The sequence below is a fragment of the Ursus arctos genome, unplaced genomic scaffold (genome assembly GCF_023065955.2).
Source record: "Ursus arctos isolate Adak ecotype North America unplaced genomic scaffold, UrsArc2.0 scaffold_2, whole genome shotgun sequence".
Taxonomy (NCBI): domain Eukaryota; kingdom Metazoa; phylum Chordata; class Mammalia; order Carnivora; family Ursidae; genus Ursus; species Ursus arctos.
Genome location: NW_026622874.1, coordinates 62671856 through 62693873, shown reverse-complemented (window position 1 = coordinate 62693873; position 22018 = coordinate 62671856). Strand labels below are relative to the sequence as shown.

The 22018-nt window shown below is 52.2% G+C and overlaps 1 long non-coding RNA gene across 1 annotated transcript; it reads right to left on the bottom strand.

The window, feature by feature from the left end:
• Nucleotides 1-2684: 2684 nt before the first annotated feature.
• Nucleotides 2685-7844, bottom strand: LOC130544251 (uncharacterized). The gene is made up of 2 exons (XR_008960411.1): nucleotides 7755-7844; nucleotides 2685-6405 (listed from the first exon to the last, which is right to left on the bottom strand). It is a non-coding gene; the product is annotated as an uncharacterized LOC130544251 (long non-coding RNA).
• Nucleotides 7845-22018: the final 14174 nt, after the last annotated feature.

Genomic DNA, 22018 nt, shown 5'->3' with positions numbered 1-22018 from the left:
AGAAGCTTGCTCAGCGAGGTTGAACAACTGTTTCCAGGACAAACCCAGTCCTCAGACGATGGCTGGGTTGATAAAACTTCCAGGTGGGGGCGGGGCGTCTGAGGCTTTGTGACGTCACTTGAGGGTGAGGCTGAGGTCTGAACTGAAGGTTCTAGCCCAGATGCCTCCATCCTCTGAGCCCCACTTCCCTTCACACTTGGCCTCTAGGTTGGAAAAGACTCCCTAACTGCTTGTGAAGATGCCCCCTTCAATCCCCTTTTATCATTTCCTATTCATTTTGAAATAATTGTAGACTTACAGGAAGTTGCAGAGCTAGCAGAGACCCCACGTATCCAGACGGCTCATCGTGTGTAACTACAGTACAAAATCAAAACCAGTGAACAGACGTTGGAACAAATGCGTGTGTGTAGTTCCACGGCCTTTATCATGTGCACGGATTCTTGTAACCACCGCTGAAACCATGATACAGAATTACTCCGTCACCATGAAGACTAATGGTGTCCACATCCTACCAGGTGGAGACAGGTGCAGAAAACGTCCCTTCCTCAAGCTGCTTCCCCCCTTCTCCATTTGCAGGACAGCTTTATTAAATATTTCCTCTGTATATGTTGAAATTTACATCCAGCAATGTTATACTTTTTGCTTTCAGGGTCAGATGTGATTTACAGAACACGAGAGGAGAAGGAAAGTCTGTTTTGTTTACCCCACTTAGTGTTGTTCAGCTCGGGTCATCTGTACTGTTAGGTCTTCAAGTTCACAGATTCCGTTCCTCCGTCCCCTCCATTCTACAGGTGAGCCCATACTTGGAGTTTATACTTTGGTAATTAGGTTTTGCAGTTCTAAAATTTCCACTTGGTTCTCCTTCACATTGTCCATTTCTTCACTGAGATTTTCTATTTTTTATTTCTTTCAAGTGTATTCATAATTGCTTGTTGAAGTATTTTTCTGATTCTTTAATATCCTTGTCAGGTAATTCTAATATCTGCCCATCTTGGTGTTAGCCTCTGCTGATTTTTAATTAAGCATTTTTTTTTTTTAATTTGAGATTTTCCTGGTGTGATGGCTGATTTTGATTGTATGCTGAACATTTAGGTGTTAGGAGACTCTGGATCTTATTAAAATCTTCTATTCTAGCAGGATTCTACTAGCAGGATGTCTACTCTGACATCATGCCATTGTGCGTAGGGGGCATCACCTCACTAATGCCAGGCAGTGGTGACGGTCTGGGCTCTCTGCTTAGCCTCCTTTATCAACTAAGGGTTGGGGAGAGAGGTGACTCCCCATTGCTGGGTGGATATGAGATCTCAGACCCCCAAGGTGGCCTCTGACACTCTGGCAAGGACAGGGCAGGGCACTTGTTACCTCTGGATGGGGAGCTCACTACCTCTGGGCAGGGACGGAAGTCCTAGATCCTCATTCTGTCTTCTCTGATACTACCCTAGCCTGGGGTGGAGCATGGGGAGGGGTACCTCGTTCCAGCTGGGCAAGGGTGGGACCCTGGGATCCCCACCTGGTCTTTGCTTACAGGTGGGGGTGGGGCCACAAGTTTTCCTGTGGTGTTTGGCTAGAGTAGGGCAACTATTGTCTAAAAGTTTTGTGTCTTGCTGGATTGCCTTTTCCCTAGTTTTTTGGCCAGAGAAAGCCAAGCAGGCTTTTCTTGAGACTTTATTTTGTCTCTGCCCATTGGCATTTCTGGGTTGTTTCTCCAGCACTCGGTCCAGAATTTATGAGACAAACTCACTGCCACGTCCATCCTTGGGTTCCCCGGTCAGTCTGCCTTCTCCTTCCCGCCTTTCACAGTCTTCTTATGTTGTTTTTACGTAAAACATCCGGGGTTCGTGCTTCGTAGGAGGAACTGGGAGAATGGAATGTACTCCTCATGCATCTCTGGATGGCCCAGGTGACGGTGTCTGGACGCCTGAGGAGAAAACAAGACCTAGAACATGGTATTGGCGGACACTTTCTCTGCACTCCTGAGGTCTTCTCTCTTGGAGCAGAAACCGTGTTCCCAATACTCATGGCCTCTCTGCACTCCAGCTTTCACTCCCTCTCCCCGGTGCGGAGAGCACCCACAGGGTCTGCTCCTTCCCATGACTTTTACGGAAGCTCACCCCATGAGCGAGAGGCCTGTGGTTTTCCACTGACCATCAGGATGGGGTGGGGAGTCAGTCTGATTCCAGTCTTCCGTTAGGAAGCCCACTGTGGCTGCACACTGAAGCCGTGTCTTCCAACACGGTCTTTATCTGCTATAGAGATGAGTTGTGCCATCTGCCTCCTTTCTCTGTGGCGTCTGCGTGAGCTGGGACGCCCACCTTCTCCTGCCCATGGACATTAGCACCGCCAGTTCTCAGGCCTGTGGACTTGGACTGAATGACAGCAGCAGCTCTCCTAGGTCTCCTGCTGCAGATGGCAGATCAGGGGGCTTCTCTGCCTCCATAATCGCAGGAGATAATGCCCATTATCCGTGTGCGTGCATACACACACACACACACACACACATCTGCACGTTCTCCTCTGGCAAAGCCTGACGACCACCTGAGTCTTCTCACCTCCCAGCTTCCAGCCTGTCCCAGGCCCCGCTGCTGGAGAGCATTTACGTTTGTGTGTGTAGAGCACTTTAATTTCTAACACGGAGGAGAGGAAATAAAGTTCACTGAGCCTCCATCAAGACACAATCCTGAGTGCTTTGACATCATTTTATTTAAAACAATAACTGTAAGAGACAGTAATAGCAATCCATTATCGCCTTCTTTCTTTCTTTACGCCAGCTACGGGGCGAAGGGCTGCACCTGCTGCTGCCTTAGTCGTCTCAGGCAACCGAGGCTCAAGCGGTTGAGTCATTTGCTCCAAGTCGGGCAGAAATCAGTTCTAGGACCAGACATTTAGCTTTAGAGGAAAAAAAAAAACCCCAACCTAGGGCTCTTTTTATTCCAGTGCTCTTTCTGCTGTGGTTCAGTTCTCACATCTCTCAGAAACCTAGAGTGAGTCTTAATTTACCTCGTACCAGTGCACGCTCACTCCTGGGGCTTGTGACAGCCTCCGCTCCTCCGCTCCTCCCCTGCCCCCCGGCTCAGCCAGCGTTCACTTGGCTCCCACGTACCCCCTCTCGTCTACCCCACAGAAGCCCTTCGACCTGCAGCACCCCCTTTCTGTTCCTCGAGCTCTCTGCCCTTGACCCAGCGGACACGGGCCTTTCCGCAGGAAGCCTTCACGGCCGGAAGGGGCTCCATCTTCATCATCCTAAAACCCCAGCCCCCGGCCCGCGAAGTTTGCGTATTTGTTCTCCCGCTAATTCATTTACTTATTCATCCCCAAACATGTATTGAACGTGGATTTGCAGAAGAGGCCAAGCCAGGAGCTCTGGGCTGGGGGTGGGGGTGGCAATAATGAATCAGAGGTGAGATTTTGGGAAGTTTGCATGCTGCATACGACGCGGTTGCCAGGCTGAAGTTGTGACGATGCCATGGTCCTTCCCCCGTGTGGGCACAGCCGAAGGAGCGAGGGAGAAAAACAGAAGTGTCCTGAATGCCACATGGGGAAGCGTTTGCAGGTGAGTGTGTACTAGCTCACCTAGGGTCTGGGAGCCACGTGGTTCCTCCACCAGCCACGTTCCAGGCGCATCCCTTCTGCCTGAGGGTTCTTGCTTTCTCCCCCGGAGTCTCTCTCTCTCTCTGTTTGTAATGTCTTTCCGATGGCTCTTTCTCAGCTCAGCACAGAAATATTGATAATACTACTAGTAATAATACTGCTGAACACCTACTATGCCCCAGGCAGATACCACCTGCAGTGGGCTGTGTGACGGCTCCCCGACCGCATCCCACCCTAATCCCCAGAACACGTGGCTAAGTTACTCTCCACGGTAGCAGCAACTTTGCAGATACGACTGAGTTAAAAATTTTGAAATGAGGGAATTATCCTGGATTACCTGGGTGGACCAGATGTAATTACTAGAGTCCTTTTAAGAGCCAGACAGAGACGATGTGACGACAGAAGCAGAGAGACAGAGAGACAGAGAGCGAGCAAGCTTGGAAGGTGCTGTGTTGCTGGCTTTGGAGACGGAGGAAGGGGCCACGGGCCGAAGACTCCAGGCTGCCTCTGGAAGTGAGAAAAGGCAAGGAAACAGATTCTTGCCTAGAACCTCCACAAAGGTTCCCCCCCTCCCCGCCACCCAGTTTAAGACCTCTGATCTCCAGAGCTGTCAGAGAATAAGTTCGTGCAGTTTTCAGTCACTAAGTTTGTACCAGTTGTTACAGCAGCCACAGGAAACAAAAACAAAACAAAACCGTCCCTGGATACTGTGTTCTCTCTCCTCCCCATCAGAGCCAAGTTGAGTGACGAGAGCCGTCTTCATCGGCTTCCCGCACCCCTGCTCTCAAACCCACCCTGATCTGGGGTCCGAGCCCACCCCCAGCCCGTGTTCTCCAGACCCAACAACCATGTCCTCGTCCCAAGTGCACGAGCTTCTCTGAGTTTATCCGGGTGTGTCAGGACTGCCCAGCCCCTCTGCTGAGCCGCTTTGCGCCTGGGGCTCTGGAAGCTGCGCCCCTGCACGCTGTGCTCCTCCCTCTGCACCCCTTCCTTTGCCCCCTTCATCCAGTGCCCTTCTGTATGCTGCGTGGTCCCTCTGGTCCACCTCCGGTCTTTGTCTTCTGGAGTCTCCTCTGGTTGTCTCATCCGTTCTCCTGGTTTCGGTGACGGCCTACACACCAGTGGCTCCCGTGCCTGCGCCCAGACCGCACTCCCGACCCCAGGCTCCAGGTCGAACTGCACCGTCCCGTCCTGCTCACCGTTGCAAGGCACCGGGGCACTGCAAGCCCTCCTCCCAACCCATCCCAGGGGTCTTCCCTTTCCCGTCTGCCTCTCCCCGTCCTCACTCCAAAGTAAGCAGCCCAGGAGTCTCGCTGGCCTGTTCCTCCTCCCTGACCCCTGCCCTCAGTTTCGATACTCCCCGCTTCTGAAGTACCCTCTTCATCCACCCCTCCTCCTGACCCCCTCTGCTTCCACCTCCATGCGAGTGATCGTCTCCCGGTCCCTACTACTCCTGCAGTGTTTGCCAGCCAGCCTTCACACCTCTACCAGCCTTATTCCGGGATCACCCCCCGCCCCCCTACTCACATTGACAGAGTAATATCTGTAAAGTCAGGCCACTTTTCTCCTCAAAATCTATCATCTGCGTCCCTGTTACCCTAAGATAAAGTCCAAGTGCCCCACACGGTGTATAAACTCTGCATTCACATCCTGCCAAGCCTACCTGCCTAGTTTCCTTGCCTGTCCCACATCCCCTTGCATCTTGTACTCCTTTTCTAAAGAGCACTTCCACCAACCTCCAGAGCCAGGAGGCAAAGGGGTGAAGGGCGCTGCCTGCACTCACGCTCCTGTTTGAGTCTTGGCCTCAGCACTTATGGTGCAAACCGTGATCTTGTTCAAACGTTTACTTGACCTCCCTGCCTCTCTTTCCTCCTCCATAAAATGAGGTTCATCATAGTGCTGATCTCAAAGAGCTGTAAGAACCAAACAAAGCAATACTTGCCCGGTTCCCAGAGAGGTGTCCAGCAGGCTCAGGGGTCGGCAAGGCCATCTGCTTCGGCCACCTCTTGGCCTCTGCACCTGGCACTGACTCTGTCCGCAGCCCTGCGTCTCTCCCCTCCCGCTTCTCTGCGTGCTCAGCTCCTACTTTACCGTCACAGCTATTTTCCTGGGACCCTGACCTGCACCTCCAGGCCAAACATGCATAACCCCATCAGAGTATTTGGTGCTCAAAGTGCCCCCACCCCGATTGTGACTTGAGAGCAGCAACTGTCTTTGCCGTAGCTTCCCTGAACACTAGCATATAAATATCGCTCATATATTTTTGTTGGATGAACAGAATGTGATGCTTGGGGTAAGCTCAGTTTTCGTTATCCCAGAAACTTGGCTCTTCAGACAAAATTGCTGTCCCCATTTTAAAGGCGAGAACAGTTCAGGGCAGGAGATCTGGGAGGGTCTTACGTCTGGAACTGCCTCTTGGGAGCAATATCCAATTTTAGCCTCGGGCTCTGAAGGCCAAGCAGCATTTTTCCGTGGGCCTGTGGAAGAACCTGTCCTTTCTGCTCTATCGTGGGGGCGTAGAGAGGGAGAGAGGCTGTAGCTCCCGAGAACTCTACCTGGTATCTGAGCGTGGGCATACGCGCTCCAGGGAAGCTGTTCACCCATCATCCTGTCCTCACTGGTGTGAAGGGCCCCAGCCAGACATGCAGTAAAGCTCCCTCACCCCTTCCAGGTCAGTTAACAGTGGCTAGTTGAACAAACGAAGGAATGTCACACCCAGAGGCTGGAGCATAGCGATAGGAGACGCTGTAGCTTTCTTTCCATTGCAGTCACATAGTGGGAAGGAGGTTCTCTGGTGTAGAAGGTTCTGTGAGTTTCCTGCAAGTCATACGGACAGTGTGAGATCAGCAGGGCTTGAGCCATCTTGCCAGTTCTCCTCCCAAGAAAAACAGTAGCGGGGGGAGCCTTGTTATATCACCAAAGGCAGGACCTGAGGGCTTGTGGGAAGCAGTTAAGCTGGAGCACATTCCCCATCTGGGATTGTGCAATGGGGAGAGCTTCCAGGAAACTAGCCCATGTGCCCATAAGAGCTGGCATTTGGGCACCTTCCAAATGGAAGGTATCCAGGACCAGTCAGCCTTACCCTGGGAGGCAGAGAACCAACAGATGATTATAATTACATGCCCAGTCAGGTGAAGGAACTCCTTGCCCTTCCTCTCCAACGCATCCTCCAGCTCCCAAGGCAACAAGTCATTTCAATTAGTGAGAGTTCTACTAAAGGACAGAATGCACCAGTTCCCCAAACCAAGTGCCACAGCGGAAGCCTGGCTGGCGCTGCGGGAAGGGAGTGTAAGACCTCATATGAGACTGAAGTTTTAAAGCAGATTCACTAGACTGGACTTCTGATAACCAAGGGAGCAGAAAGCTACAGAATCTGTCAGAGGCAGACAAGAAGCACTGAGTGTGGTGGAAGGCTCTGGAAGAAACCACGTCAGGATAGTGTTCAGCAGAGCTCAGGATGCTTATTAAATTGCTTCTTTATGAAAGAAGCCCTTGGGGTAAGAGGTAGCCTGATGCGTTAAAGGGACTGCGGTATTTGCAGAGGATTGGAACACAGAGTGGGAGAGCTCTGCTGGAGGAGGCGGCCGGGCCATGGACGCCTTGTTAAGGCGTGTGTACTTTATTCTGGGGTCACGGGAGCCATGGCATGGTTTTAATGATCATATTTGCATTTTAGAGGGATCATAGGGCTGGGGTGGGGACCGACACAGGGAAATCACTTAGGCAAGCGATGATGATGATCTGTGAATGGTGGTAGGGATGGGAAAAGTGGTCAGCTGGGAAGGTACGTATGCAGAGAATTATCAGGAATTGCAGGTGGAGGAAAGGCCCAACGAAGCTGTCTTCTCTTTCCTGGCTGCTCCTTCCAGAGGCCCCAGAAATGCTGGATCCGACGCTGACCTGCTCGCTTCGGGGCTCCAGGCGGCAGGCCTGGGTCCACAGCCCCCGCAGCGCGAGAAGGCAGGCTGCGCCTCGAGTCCCCCCGGCTTCACAGACCACCCGCCCAGGGCCAGGCTTTAGGTGACCAGCAACCCCACGGCTGGTCTGTTACGCAGTGCAGACTGCAACCCCTGCTTCAGGGCTTTTTAAAAATAACATTTCATTGCTGCATCCTGAAGTGAAACACGAGGAAAAAAAGAATTAAAAAAAAGGAAAGAAAGCATTACCCAAAATACAATCTCTAGCTCAGGAAACAGAACGGTCGAATCTTTTTCAACCTACGCCCAAGGGAAGATAAGGCAGTGCGCATGTGCCTGGGGTCCGAGGCCCGCCCAGAGAAAGGTGGAAAGTGCGCATGTGCCTCGAGTCCGAAGCCCGCCCAGAGAAAGGTAGAAAGTGCGCATGTGCCTCGGGTCCGAGGAACCTCCCCCAGAGGTGGGGAATGGAGCGTGTGCTCCGATTACAAGGACCGCCCCAGAAGAGGTGGCGCAGTGCGCAAGTGCCGCAAGTCCGAGGCCCGCCCCCAAAAGGTGGGGAAGTGCGCATGTGCCACAGTTCCAAGGCCTGCCCCGGAAGAGGCGGGGACGGAGTGTGAAAGGAGTGGCGTGGCACAAGCTATCCGCCCAAGCAGCCCACGCTCCATTAGTGGAACCCAAGCCGCCGAAGATCTCGTCCTTGGACCTATGACCTATGCCTTTGGTTTCGTGTCCAGTACCACAGTTTTGGAATCCCCCCCGGGGGGGGGGGTGGAAACTGAACGAGTCACGTGACAGAAAGAGCCCTCTCTTCTGGGGGCTTTTCCGGGGCAGAGGAGATTGGCGAAGCCCGTTCGCTGACGGGGGCGGAAGAGGCTGGGTCGCTCTTCCTGCGCGTGGGGCATGTTGGGTGTTGTAGTTCGAGGGACGACGGTCGGCTTTTGGAGCCGGATCTTTGAAGTCGGTGGGGCCACCGTGGGGCAGATCAGAAGTTTGCGCAGGAGAGCGTGGCGTGGAGTAACTGCGTGGCTGTGGCGTCGTCCCGCTGTTTCTCTTTAGGTAGCATGGTGTTTCTTGTTTCCCTGCAAGGGCCGCCGCTTCGTCCCACCCCGCAGACTTCTCTCTGCAGAAGCCCTTGTCACCTGCACACCCCTGTATTCTTCCAGGATGGCTCCGACCAGCCTCGGGTCCTCTTTCTTGGGTGTCCTTCTCGCGCCCAGCCCTCGAGGTCCTCCCCGTCCTCTCTCGCGAGTACCTTCTCTTGTGGGCAGAGCCCGTCTCACCGCCCCCGGCCCGGGAGTCGTGTCAGGGGCCGCAGGACGAGGGTCCCGCGGCAGCTGTGCGTGGGCGCGGGCAGGTCTGAGCCTCCCATTCCAACAGCCTTGCCGCTGGCTGCTGCTTCTCTTCCGGCCATTTTCTGGCTCCATCTCTATGAAGCCCCTTTGCTTCTTGAGTCCGATGGGCTCACCTTCGCTCCTGTCACTGTGTTCTGGCTCCCACAGCTTGGTAATGCTACAGAGGATCCAAACCTGGCTTGACTTAGAGGACAGAGATGGGGCGATGAAAGAAATGTGAGAGAAAGGAAGAGGAAACCACTGGATTAGGCTTGATAGACATCAAGGAGATGTGGTGAGAGAGGAACGACAAAACAAACCTCTGGTACCTTCGCCATCTGTCGCCCTGGCTGTGAGCGGGCTCTGTGCACTCGGTGCTGGGGAGCGCGGGCTCCAAACCAGCTAGGTTGGCCGGGGACACACACACATCCGGGAGAGCAGTAGTGCAGCATGGCCTCAGTGTCTCTTTGACCTTCCCGTGTGTACCTCTGCTCATCCCCCAGTGTTTTGCCTCTTCACATCGCCCTCTGTTCCATGGCCTTCTTCCTACTCCCAAGCTGCCTTCCCTCCTTGTTCTGACCTGAGCTGTTTCTTTTGTATCTTGTGGTTTTGTCACTTTGACACCAGAAAGTGTTGCCGGGACAGTCGTGTTCATAGGGGCTTTAGTAACACAGAAGGCACCGTGCCTGGCCTCATTCTTGTGTGAGGAATGCCTATGAACCTCCCCTTTCCAGGGCTGTGCATGCCCGGAGCATTGAAGCACTTTGTTTGTACTGGAATCCCTTGCAGATCGGGCCTGCTTGGTGCTCCGGAATCATGGGATGCCATGTAGCCCAAAATGGACTGCTGCTTATTTAGTGATGGGAGGAATCTGAGGCTTGAGAAGTTAATCTTATGGAAACAGTGGTCTGGTGGGACCCATTACTGTGTGATGAAAAGTAGGACCCTGCATGAATGGGAAAGATATGCCTTAGCCTTTTTTTTTTAAGCATGCCTTAGTGGATTGACTAAGCTGGGACAGAAGAATTGCCTTTTAGAAAGATTTTTTTTGAACTGCTGAGAAATCTTTTTTTTTTTTTCCAGTCTATTCTAAATCGTCTTATTGCAGGCAGTGTGTTGGGGGGGGGCAGGGGTGGATTCCCAAAGAATAAATAATCTTATAACTGTAATTCTTTAGGTTAAGAATGGTTTGCAATACCTGCGGGCAGTAGATTTACCTGCACGGTGGTCTGTGACTAACACTCGCTTCATTTGCATTCCTTGCTCTCACCCCAGAGAAGTGAAACTTCATCTTTGATGTGCTTAAAGTAATTCCTCTCCAAGACCCTACAGGATTTGGTCCCCACTTCCCACTCACATCTCAGCTCCTGCTCTCTTCGTATGGTCACTCTGCTCTGGCTACCCTGATTTTATCGCTGTTTTTGTGAACACGACAAGCACACCCTCCCTGGAATACTCTTTTGTTCAGGTGACCTTGTTCAGGGCTTTACTCCTATTCATCTCATCAGAGAGGTCTTCTCTAACAGCCTTACTTCAAATGGCGCCCTTATCACTCAATCCCCGTGTCTTGACTTCCCTCTAGTATTTTCACTGCTTGAAAAAATCTGGTTATGTGCTTACTGTTTCCGACTAGGAAGTAAACATGAGAGTGTGGTCCGAATCGGCTTGCCTTCCTGCAGCGTTGCTGCTTTTTCACAGCTGAGCCGGAGGAGCCGGTCTTCCAAGAAGCTTTAACAGCTAGCCCTCCTCTCCTGCCCACGCAGACGGTTTCCTCCCCTGTGTCCACTCCTTCTATCAAAACAAAACACACGACCATGCTTTTTAACCTCTCTTACCTGTTAGATCGTAGCTCTTTTGAAGGTGGCCCCACGAAGGGCTGTCTTCATGGTATTTCAGGGCACAGGCCTCGGAGTCCGTCAGGCCCAGGGCTGAATTCCAGCTCGGCCGCTTGTTGGCCGCGGGTCACCTGACTCAGCCTGTCTCCTCTGCAGTGAAAGCCTGAATTTTACTCATCTTCTATCCTCAGCCTCTGGCTCCATGTTCGGTGCCCTCGGCTTGATTTTCCCTGTAGATGTTTCCATGTTTTCTGCACTTCTGCTGTTCACACAGGTCCTAACAGGCTGATGCGAGGGAGCGATGGGGAGCCTGTCTGTGTCAGGGAGAGAATGAAGGTGTGAGCAGTGCGTGTCCCAAGCTCAGCCTTGCTCCCATCGATCGTTAAATGTGCCCAGTGTGTGTCTAATGAGGGTCAGGTGCGACAGTGGGAAGGAAGAGTCTGTTAGGTGGAGCAAAATCAGATGGTAGAAGATTAGACTTCCAGGTATTTGTACTTGCTTTCGTACATTTCCAGCGTGAAACGCGCAAGAGCAACCAAATTTGAGTGTAATTTATCACATTGCCGCCTTAACCCCAAGGTGGTTTTATTTTGATTCATAGTATGTACGCTTTAACTCGGTCATTACTTTTGTCTTAAACGAAACCATGGAAGCAAGAAATTTCAGAAGTTCCAAAGGTGTCATTTGATGGACACTCTGTCAGATCTACTTCAGAGAATGGGTTAATCGTATCTCACACCGAAGTCTCATTTCAGCCTCACTTTCGGAAAACGCTTGGTTCTATTTCTTTTTAAAGATTTTTATTTATGTATGTATTTTAGAGGCGAGAGCGTGAGCACACGAGGAGGGGGAGGGGCAGGGAAAGAATCTCAAGCAGATCCCCCCTGAGCCCCATGCGGGGCTCCATCCCACCACCGTGAGAGATCATGACCTGAGCTAAAACCAGGAGTCGGGCTGTTAATGGACTGAACCGCCCAGGCACCCCTTTTCCTGCCTTCTTTTAGGAAGAGGGCAATCCGACAGAACCATCAAAGAAGATACTGAAGAGAGAAAATACATTCCTGGGCCATTGAGCGGGATGATTCCACCTGCTTGGCGGATGCCCGCTGTTTTACGGGGAAGCCGCGGACTCCAGGCGGCAGTTCCGTGTGAGCTGGGGAAGCTGGTTGGCCACGGCATCAGCTCCCCACGTCGCCTTTCCGCTGTTTTCCATTCAGCCTCCGTGCGTGGCCCCGTCGTCCCGTCACTCCAGGGCTGAGCTGTGCCGCCCGCGTTCGCATGGCTGCGTGCCTCGCATGGGTGCTCACGGTGTCAACGGTGTCACGGCCTCCACTTGTCTTGACTGCCGGCCCTTTCCCACCTCCTCTGATAGGCAGCTTTGCCCTCTTGTCTCGGCCACAAATGAACGTAAATAAGACATTAGCCGAGGGGAAAGGACATTTGTCCATGATGCCTTTCACCTTCACATCACCTTGACCCTGGTCTTCTTTACCCTCGGAAGCCTGGCCTGAGTGTGCGGTCCCGCGGGCCTCTCCTCGGCCTTGTTTGTCCTCCTGCAGCACTTACGCTGCATGATATCTGCAGGTTTGGGTGTATGTTCACCTCTCTAAATGTAGGCTCCGGGAGGACGTGGACCGTGTCCTCGTCCCCACTGTGCTGCTGGCGTTTAGCCAGTGCTCAGTAAATCCTTGTTGAAGGAATAGCCGAGGGAGTGTGAAGCCCACCTCTGCTAAGTCCTGCTAAGCCTTTCTGCTTCCTTTTCCACGTTGTTTTTCCATAGCTCTGAGCATCCCTCGACCCCATTGTTGTCACCTGTCAGTGGTTGTACACGTCACCTGGTCAAAGCCGGCCTGCCCGTCCCTGGCTGCCTGGGAGCGTGCTGGACGCGGACGATTGTGTCTAGTATCAGGATCTGTGAGAAGTGCCTGTGTTGTTTTCTTCCAGTCTTAGTTTCCTTTTATTAAAGTAAATTTAGGACTCTATAGCTCTCTAGTCAGTATGACTTGAAGATCGAATTTCCCTGATAGAATTTCCTGGTTAGAATCGTTTCTTGTTTGTTGCGTTGAAATGCAACCAACTTTTCTGGGAATGATCAGCATTGAGTCATGGCCTTGAGAAGAAGAAGAAGTTTGAAGGGAGGCCTGTATCTCCAGGGAAATTTGGGAGCTGTGTTCGCATGTGACCCTATTTAATGTTGGCAAGTCATGAGGCTTCCCGCACATTCTGACACTGGAGTTCGAAGTCCCCATTCAGGAGGCTCTGGAAAGACCCTTCATTGTGCTCTCTGCTCATTTTCTGTCCTTCTGGCTGTATTGACTCTGGTATGTCTCCCCTGACAGATGTGGGCGGTCCGGAGACTGTCCCTCATCCACCTGCCTGATTCCTGGCGAAACCGTGATCTCTGCCATGGCCTCTATTGTTGGCAGTCTTTCTTTCTGCCTCTCACACGTGTGTCTGAAAGGCTGAGCCGGGGTGGCTCAGTCGGTGAAGCGTCTGCCTCGGGTCGTGGTCCCAGTGGGATTAAGCCCTGGGTCCAGCTCTGTGCTTGGTGGGGAGCCTGCTTCTCCCTCTCCCACTGTCCCTCTCCCCACTCGTGCTCTCTCTAGCTCCTTCTCATCTGCTCTCTCTCTCTCAAGTAAATGGATAAAATCTTTAAAAAAAATAATAAAAGACTGCTCGGGGATTCAGGAACTGGGATTTAGATTCTTTATCACAAAACAGTTCTCCTCGATGCATTTCATTTTCACTTGAAAAGTGAAAGGATCAGATTAGCTGGATGCCGAAATCTCCCCAGCTCTCTGTGTCAGTGGGAGTCCGGCCGCTGCTGTCCTCATGCCGGGACTTCCCTGGGGCTGCACACCGTATCTTCCCAGCTGTTTGCAAACCCTACTGGAGAACCAAGCTGCTGGGAAAAGCAACTGTGTAGTGGAAGGAGAAGCAGGAAGGGGAAGAACAGTTTACTTGAAAGGAGAGGTGGCACTTCTTGAGCTTTACTGAAAGAGGTCTTACAGAGTCTAACCTAAATTTTTCCTGTTGCAAATGGGTTCATTTAGCCTCTCTTCCGTCAGGCCCGAGGGTTCTTTCTAGGCCTTCTGAAATTTTTCCCTGGGCCACGTGTGCATTTGAAACATGCAGAAGAGCCCGAGAAGGCTCCAGAATGTGATTAGGATTGTCAGGAGCCAGCCTCGACAGGGGAGGGGCAGGTGTGTGTGTGGAGAAAGCCGTGGGTCAGGGGAGTGACCGTCCTAAGCTAGGCTTTCCTCATTTTCCTGATCACAGTGATCATTAGGAAGGAATGTTAGGACGGCGCTGAGGGAAGCTGCGGGAGAGGTCCCGGGACCTCGGAGGCCCACTTCACCTGGTCCTGAACCGGGGAGCGATCCTGGATTCTGCGGGGTTCCCTCTTCGGAGGGTGGTGCTGACCCTCTCACATGAGTCACAGTTGGCCACAAGGAAACAAGCAGCATGTCCCGAGTCTCCCTGCTCTAAGTGATAGAGCAGATGAGAGAACCAGCGTCTTTCTCACCGTTCCTCTTTCCCGGAGGCGCTCATGGTGTGGGTGTGGTGGGGGGCGGGGAGGGATTGGCATTTCTGGTACATCCCCTGGATGCCTTACCCGTGGGACGCTGTTGGGAAGGGCTGTTGGGTTGCGGATGTGGACGTGGCCGTGGAGGCTGGCTGGGGATGGCTTGTGCTGCTGTCTCCTGCCTCCCTGCCTGACACACTGGCCCTTGGCGACCCAGGCACACCGGGTGCTGATACAAGCAGCTTGACTGCAGGGAGACACCTGGGCAAGGGAGGCGCATTTGGGGCAGAGTAGGAAACCACGTTGGTCCTTGGGTGTCTTTGGGGACTCTGCTGCTTTTCCTCCAATGCCCCATGTCTTTGGTCTGGTCGTGTATATGTCTGGGGTGGGGTGGCTGGTGCTTCAAGACAAAGGGTCACATGTTCTGGGCTCTGTGATGGCATCTGGTCCTGCTGCGGGCAGACCTACCCAGGAAATCCTCCTGTCTGTTGCTTATCTGTTGCCATCTCAAAGCTTCTGGGCCACGTCCTTCTCTCCCATCGGGAGGCTCTGCAGATGGGCCCCCTGAAAATGCTTCCAGAGAATCAGCCAGCAGCTTGTTGGATTATGTTCTTGGGGTCAGCAGAACTCACAGGAAACCCACTCTTCCCTTCTCTTCACAGGCACAGGAAAGACCTTGCTTCCTGTGCTTTATCAGGCTTGGCTGTTTGATTATAAATAGAAGTTCTCCTCCCTCCCTTTGATTGTGCAAACAACATATGTGTATTGTACGCATTTCAGAAAACTCATAAAGCTGGAACAAAAGTCCCCTGTTTATATCTTTATTCAGAGAAAACCCTGGGAACATTTTAGAGATTTCCCTTCCGGTAGCTTTATCTGCACATGTATAAAAACTTAAAATACACAACTATTTTTAGGGTATTTTTAATTATAAATGAGAAAGTTAAAACTACGGCAGAGGAACAGTGTCTGTCATAGTCAGCAAATAGGTGGCATCTTTTGTGAGTGTTTTCCCCGGATTCTTAGAGAACAGCACATGGAGCAGAGGACAGAGTGGGGCTGCCGGGAACCGTGGGCCACGCTGGACTCTGGGGAGCCCAGGCATGGGGAGCATTGGTGGCAGCCCGCAGTGCTGTCGCCCGCGGCGTGACTTTCTGGAACCGGCGCTGCGTGGCAGAGGGCAGGGCCAGAGTGCCTGCATGTCAGATGCAGGATGGGAACCACACACAGGGAAGCGAGCGAGACCTCAGGGTGTCAGGCCTGGGGGTGAGCGCGGCTGTGCACGGCAGGATTCGTCCCGACGGCCCAGGTTAGAACGGGTCTAGAACAGCCTTGTCTGATAAAAACAGAATAGAAGCCACACATGTACATGAAAAGTGCCTGGTAGTCATGTTTAAAAAGGTCCAAAACAAAAACCAAGTATGATTCATTGTAATATATTCAGCCCCATACACCCCAAATTTATGGACGTTTTAGCACGCAATCAGTATTTTTTAAATTACTGATGTGGTATCTTACATCATATGTGGAAGATTTTGCAAACTGGCATGGAGTTTGCACTTGGGACCGTTAACCTGGGGCAGGTCCCCGTGCTCTCCCGCGTCCTGGTTTTTTCATCTGTGAATCTGGGTAACGGCCTTATCGGGCTGTTGGAGAACCAAGAGAGAAAAATGAGCACCCAAGCTTTGTGGGGCCCGGACAAGCAACCGCTCGGCAGACCCCAGCGGCGAAGGCCTCACAGTCCGAAGGCAGGCTCACTTCCCTAAGCGCCTTGCCCTCGCAGGTTTGAACTTCGGTTGACCTGTCGTTCCCCACGATGGGTCTGGGCTGTGAGTGGAACAGAAACTACCAAGGGTCAGGCCGAGCTCTGCCAGAGCAGTCACAGTGTCAACCCCCTCCTGTTTACATAACTTCCATTTTCGGGGGGCAGAGCTCGCAGCCCCTGGAATACTGCGGGCACGCTGCCATCTGGGATGAGGGCGGGAGCAGAAGGGAGGCAGGAGACAGAGTGGGGAGAAGAGGGAGGAGAAAGTAGGAAAGGGGAGGAAACGGGGATGCAGGGTGGTTAGGAGGGAGGGGAGGGGGAAGGTGGGGCGGGGGGACAAGAAGAATGAAAGATCCCCAAGATCCGAGACCCACAAGATGCCTTTAGACAAGAGCCCTGGCAAGTGTAGCTGTGTGTTTGTTACAAAATGTTTACTCTTCAAGGCATTTGATTTATAAATTGTGAGTCATGGAGTTTCAGACACAGTTCCTCTTCTGAAAGAGTTGCAGGCTGAGAAAGCAACCCTTACATGTTTCCTCCATCTTTTGGTTAACCTGTGAACTTTGTTCCATTTCACTGGTGGTTAATATGCTTAGGTTTCCAGGCTGTTTGAGCCACAGACCATGAAAGGAGAGGCCACAAGATTAGAATTTATCACGAAACCAAAGAATCGTAGCATCATTAGACCTCGCTCCATACAGAAATTTCCTGACCAGCATGTTCAGCAGATGGTCATTCAGGTCTAGTGTGGGCCCCCCATGGGCAGAGCTCCCCCCCACACACACAATCAGACCACCTTTTACTGAATAACTCCAGAGACTATAAGATTGTCTCACAATTTTATTGTCACACAATCTCTTGTCTGGAGCTACATTCTGTCTTCTGGTCACTCTCACACGTAGGGCCCGATGCCACCTGCCAAGGCAACTGGGAAGTGAATGAATGCCCGTTGCTGAAGGTCGGACCTTCCGGCCCCGGCTAGTCTGGCTAGTGCCGTAAATTGTTCTTCATTCCGATGATCGCAGACCCTTCCCCTTTCGAATGACTCCTTCGGGGCAGGACATCATTGTAAATGCTCTTCTCCAATCCAGCTGCTTAGAACAATATCAGGGACCGTAGTGGACAATTTCCAAAACACAGCAAGGTAACAGGGACTGCCCTCCCATCCCAACATATAGTTTAAAGACTTACAAGTTTAACCTAAAGATGATGACATAGTCAAGCTTAAACCTGCCTCTAAGAAAGAGAAGCACCGAATCCATAGTAGTAAGCGTGACAGTGGTAGCTCATGGGGGTCTAGGTCCTGCTTACACCTGGGTGCTGGGGGCTGGCTTTGCAGGGTCCCGTGCAAGGACAGGAGACTTGGCCATGGGATCATGGGAGGTAGAACTCGCAAGAGAGTTCCCCTTCATAAAGCCGGGTCCTCTAACAGGTGTAAAGTCTGTGACAAAAGGCCAAGAAAACCCTGCTACAGGCCCTAGGAAGTGATGAGGAGGAAGCTTGCTAGGGCTTCGGGTAAAATGAAAAAAAGAAAAAAGTATACACACACACACTGGAGAAATTACCCCCAGGCCAGTGATAAGCCCTGGTTTGAGGCCTCGATCTTTGTTCCCCATCTAGAGTGTGAACTACACACTGAGGAATCACATAAGAACTGGTCCAGGGCCATGGACATTCCTAGGAACTTGCCAGAAGCAAATGCAAAACGGTTCTCCACAAATCTCCCCCATGGTCGGGGTCAGATGGGACTGTCGCAGGGAAACAGTGATAAAACATCAATGAAACTTTGTACGAAGAGGACATAAGACAAGTCCATGTTACTTAGCAGACACAATAAGAAAATTCACATCCCAAGAATTGCAGATAGCGAAATAAGGTAGAAGAGATCATAGAACAAGTATGTCAAAATGTTAAATGAGCTAAAAAAAAAGGGGGGGGGGGGAGAAAAACCCTCATGAAAAGAAGAACAGTATGATAAAAACAGGAGCGTTTTCTAAAAAAAAAGCAAATAAATCTTTAAGGATTTTTGCAACTAGTCTCCAGTATTAACAAGTCCATGGAAAAGTTAATAGTGAAACAGAGATAGTTGAGTTAGTGAAGTAGAAGGTGGCCCCCCAAAAAGTACCCCAAAGTGCGTGAAGAGAGAGAAGAGGAAGGAAAGAATGGCGAGGAGCTGAAGAGATGTAGGGGAGAGTAAGCAACCCCAGCGCGTATCTACTGAAAGTCCAGCACAGCTCGCGAAGATCCTGGAGAAGCACCCCTGGAAGAGATAATAAATGAGAGCAGTAAAAACTAGAGAAATCCCCGAAAGCACCAGCGCCCCCAAGCTGACGGCCCCAAACCGTCTGCAGTGTGGGGTCCCTGCAGACACTGCTGCTGTGAACGTGTGCGTCGGCGTGCACGGGAGTGCACGCACGCAGGGTTGGGGGGCCCGCGAGGTCGCCGTCCACCGTGCCTTTGCAGACCCAGTGTGGGGATCTTCGAACCTAAGTTGTGGGTTCCGTGACCCTGCTGTAGGACCGCAGCATACGGGGGCCAGCTGTTTGGGGACCTGGAGAGCGTGCGAGGAGCGTATGTGTGCAGTGCCCGCACCTGCCCCGCTCCCGCGTCTCCGTGGTGCTGGTCGTTGCGGTGTTACCTTGCTGAACGCTGAGCAGTGGCATCACGCAAGTCTGTGCTAACTTCCCCTCCCACTCTCCCTGACCACATTCTCTGCCTCTGTGTCTCTTAGGCTCACATCCGTGCTCACGTTCCTGTATTAGGTTTGACTCTCCCAGGAGAGCAGGATTCCTGAGTATCTTCAGGGCTGAAGCTCCCGCTCTCCCTCACCCTAACCTACTTTCCCGGACTTCGTCCTCCACCATACGTCCCCAGCACATTCAGGGGCTCCCTGGGGGGTAATACGAGGGAAGGTGCAAAGTACAGTTCAAAGAACATGATATTTGGGAAGAAGACACCTGCATTATGGTCCTAGAGTTAATATTTACGAGCCAGTGAAACTTAGTGAAAATCTCTGTACATAAATTGTTTTGCCCAGCAATAAAATGTGAATTAATACCACCTATCTTCATTCTTTTGAAAAATATTTGAGTGCCTAAACTGTCCCAGGGATGATTCTAGATGCTGAAGACAGCAGGGAACAAAACTAGTAAGACACCTTTTGGGGTCTTTACCAGGATTAAATAAGACACTGCTACAAAGGGCTTGGAATGCTTGCAGACTTAGAAAATGTGCTTAGCAATATTTTTGCTTCATAAATATGGATTGAGTACCTACAATGTTACAGTCAGTATTGTAGTCCCTGAGGATATAGTATTGAGTAACACCAGGGGCAAGAGGTGAGAAAATAAGCAAGCAAAATAAATGAGTCCTTTAATTTCGGAAAGCCATATGCTTTGCACGATTCATGAAAAATCAGTAAATGCAAACAAAAGTACCCTGGAGATCAATGGGGAAGTTTTATTTCAGAAACTTAAACCAAGCCAGCCACTTGGACAGTAATGCCAGGTGTGGAGAGACAGCTAAGGAAAGCAGCACACAGTGATGGAGCCCAGGGGGCGCAGAAAGCCCTGCCCTAAGCCTGCCGTGTTACCAGCGGTCAGCAGGGCCATCTCTTCCGCTCGCTGGCAACGCGGTTCTGGTACAGTCCGCAGATCCTGGGCTTCTGATAATGACTGCAGACCTAGTCTTCTTCGTGGCTGTTAGCCAAATCATCTGTAATTCTTTGATTCTACTCCAACCTTACTCCCGTCTTAGATATTTCTACTCCCTTTCTCTAGCTGTGATGACCTCGGGTTGCAGACCCACGAGGTTGTCTTCTCACTTCACCACCTTCCAGCAGGAGATGCACCCTCAGAAGGCAGCCCTGAGGGAAAGAAGTTCTGGACCGGGAGTTAGCAGACTACAACTGGAGTGCTGGCCCATGTCCACTTTGGTCAGTCTGCTTACTGACCCATGAGAGGTAATGATCCTTATCTCTAGCAGTTGTGATGGGGGGTAAGCAAAATGGCCTATGTGAAAGCTCTTTGGGAACCCAGAATGTTCTAGAAGTGAGGGCAGGATTGATCTAAGGGCACAGATGGCAGCCAGCTCCTGGCCCCGGGGGAGCGCTGTGGCCTCTTCTCCTGATGAGACCTGGGTCCTGCTTTTGTGACGCCAGCATGTGGGACGTAGCCTTCCTCCCAGGGGTCCTTCTGTGACTCAGGAAGGAAGCGGCTCAAGTTGTCATGGCTAAAAGTATCTGACTCAACTGACCTTTGGAAAATTCGTTGCTGCGTCTCCTCTGTAACCCCAGCATGTGAAGATTATACCTCTTGGCTTTTGTTTCTGATTAGAAAACAATAAACAACAACAACAACAAACCCGATCGTGCCTTAGTCTGAAAGAATGTTAGCATTAGAAAATTTCAAGATGCAGATAAACTCAACAGAATTGTTCAGGTTTTACGGGCAGCTAGACATTTGGAGAATGCCAGGTGAGGCACTGTGCTGTGATTTGTAAACTGTTCTTTTTACTTCTGTCCCCCAGCCCCCTCCTATCCGGGCCTCCAGCAATTTCATATCTTAATCACCAACCCCTTACTTGTAGCAAAAATAATCTTTCTCTGTGATCTCAAACTGCTTTGGGGCCACACTGAGCACAGCGAGGAGGACCAGACAGAGCCTCCTCTCTAGGACTCTCCCTGCACCCTGGCGGCTCCACAGGGACTGGAAGGGCTGGCAGCGAGACAGAGCTTGCCTGCCACTGTATACCAACTGATGTGTGCAGGAGGGTGGGGTGGGGGGGGGGTGACAAAGCTGGCAGCATGGGAGGGTCCCATTAGGGCTGACCTGTCTGCCTTTGCTCATACAGGGAGATCCGGGAAGACCTCCTGAGAAAGTGACCGTTGACCCGAGATCTGAGTAGAAACAACTAGGCATCAGAAGCGGGTGAGGGGAGGAGACGGCCTAGAGCTTTCCAAGCAGAGGGAACTTTGTGCAAAGATGTCGGGCAGGAAGAAGCTTTGCATGTTGGAGGAACTGAAAGCCTGGTGGCTAGGCTAAGGCACAGAGCAAGGGAGACTAGGGTGGGAGGGAGACAGCAGGGGGACCAAGGTCAGGTCAGGCCAGGCCTCATCCCAGGGGCCGTCAACCTCTGTGGGTCTACCCTAAGAAACTTATTTCAGAAGATGCGGCAGCAGATTGGGGCGGCAGGAGGTGGAATTGCAGAGAAGGGGGACACACCCAAGGATGTTTCCAAAGAGGTAGCCTAGAGGAGTGCCCAGGATTTGGATAAAAGGAGTGCGGGGAAGGGAGGTGGCAGGGTGCCATCCAAGTTCTGACCTGTCAAAGTGGGGCGTCCGACGTTCTGACCCCTACTGTCTGGATGCTCATGGTCAGTGTGAGCCGTGGGGGCCGTGCTGTCCGGGTGCACACCATAATGCCGGCTCGTTCTTTTCAGCACAGATGCTTACATCTGAGAGTGACTGAATGGGGAGCTGGAGGAGACAGGGAGCAGGCAGAGAGGCAGGGGGTGAGCAGAGGGCCTGTGGGGTGCTCCAGGAGGTGGGGGAGGAGAGTAGGGACATTGATGGGGGGGAAAGGGGGCTGGGGACACTGAGGTGGAAGACTCTCCAGATTGGGATAAGGGTTAGAGGTTGGGGGGTGCAGGGTGGGGACAGGGAGGTCAGAGATTGGAGGGGGTATGATGGGGGTGAGGGGATCAGACTTTTGAGGGAGGGGACGATGGGGTGGGGGTGAGGTGAGAGGTTGGAGGGGGGAGGATAGGGGTGGGGGGATCAGAGATTGGAGGGGGAGGATGGGGTGGGGGATCAGACTTTTGCGGAGCTGGGGAGGGAGATCAGAGGTTGCAAGGGGGAGGATGGAGGCAGGGGAGGGAGGATGGGGGCAGGGGGATCAGAGGTAGGAGGGCCGTGGGCGGGGTCGAGGGAGGACGAGGGCGGTTTTGGGGGGGAGGAGGATCAGAGATGCGAGAAGAGGGGGCTGTCGTTGGTGGGAGGGCCAGGGTACGGGGGCGGGGCGAGCCGAGATTCTCCTGGCGGGCCGGCAGGCGGGGAC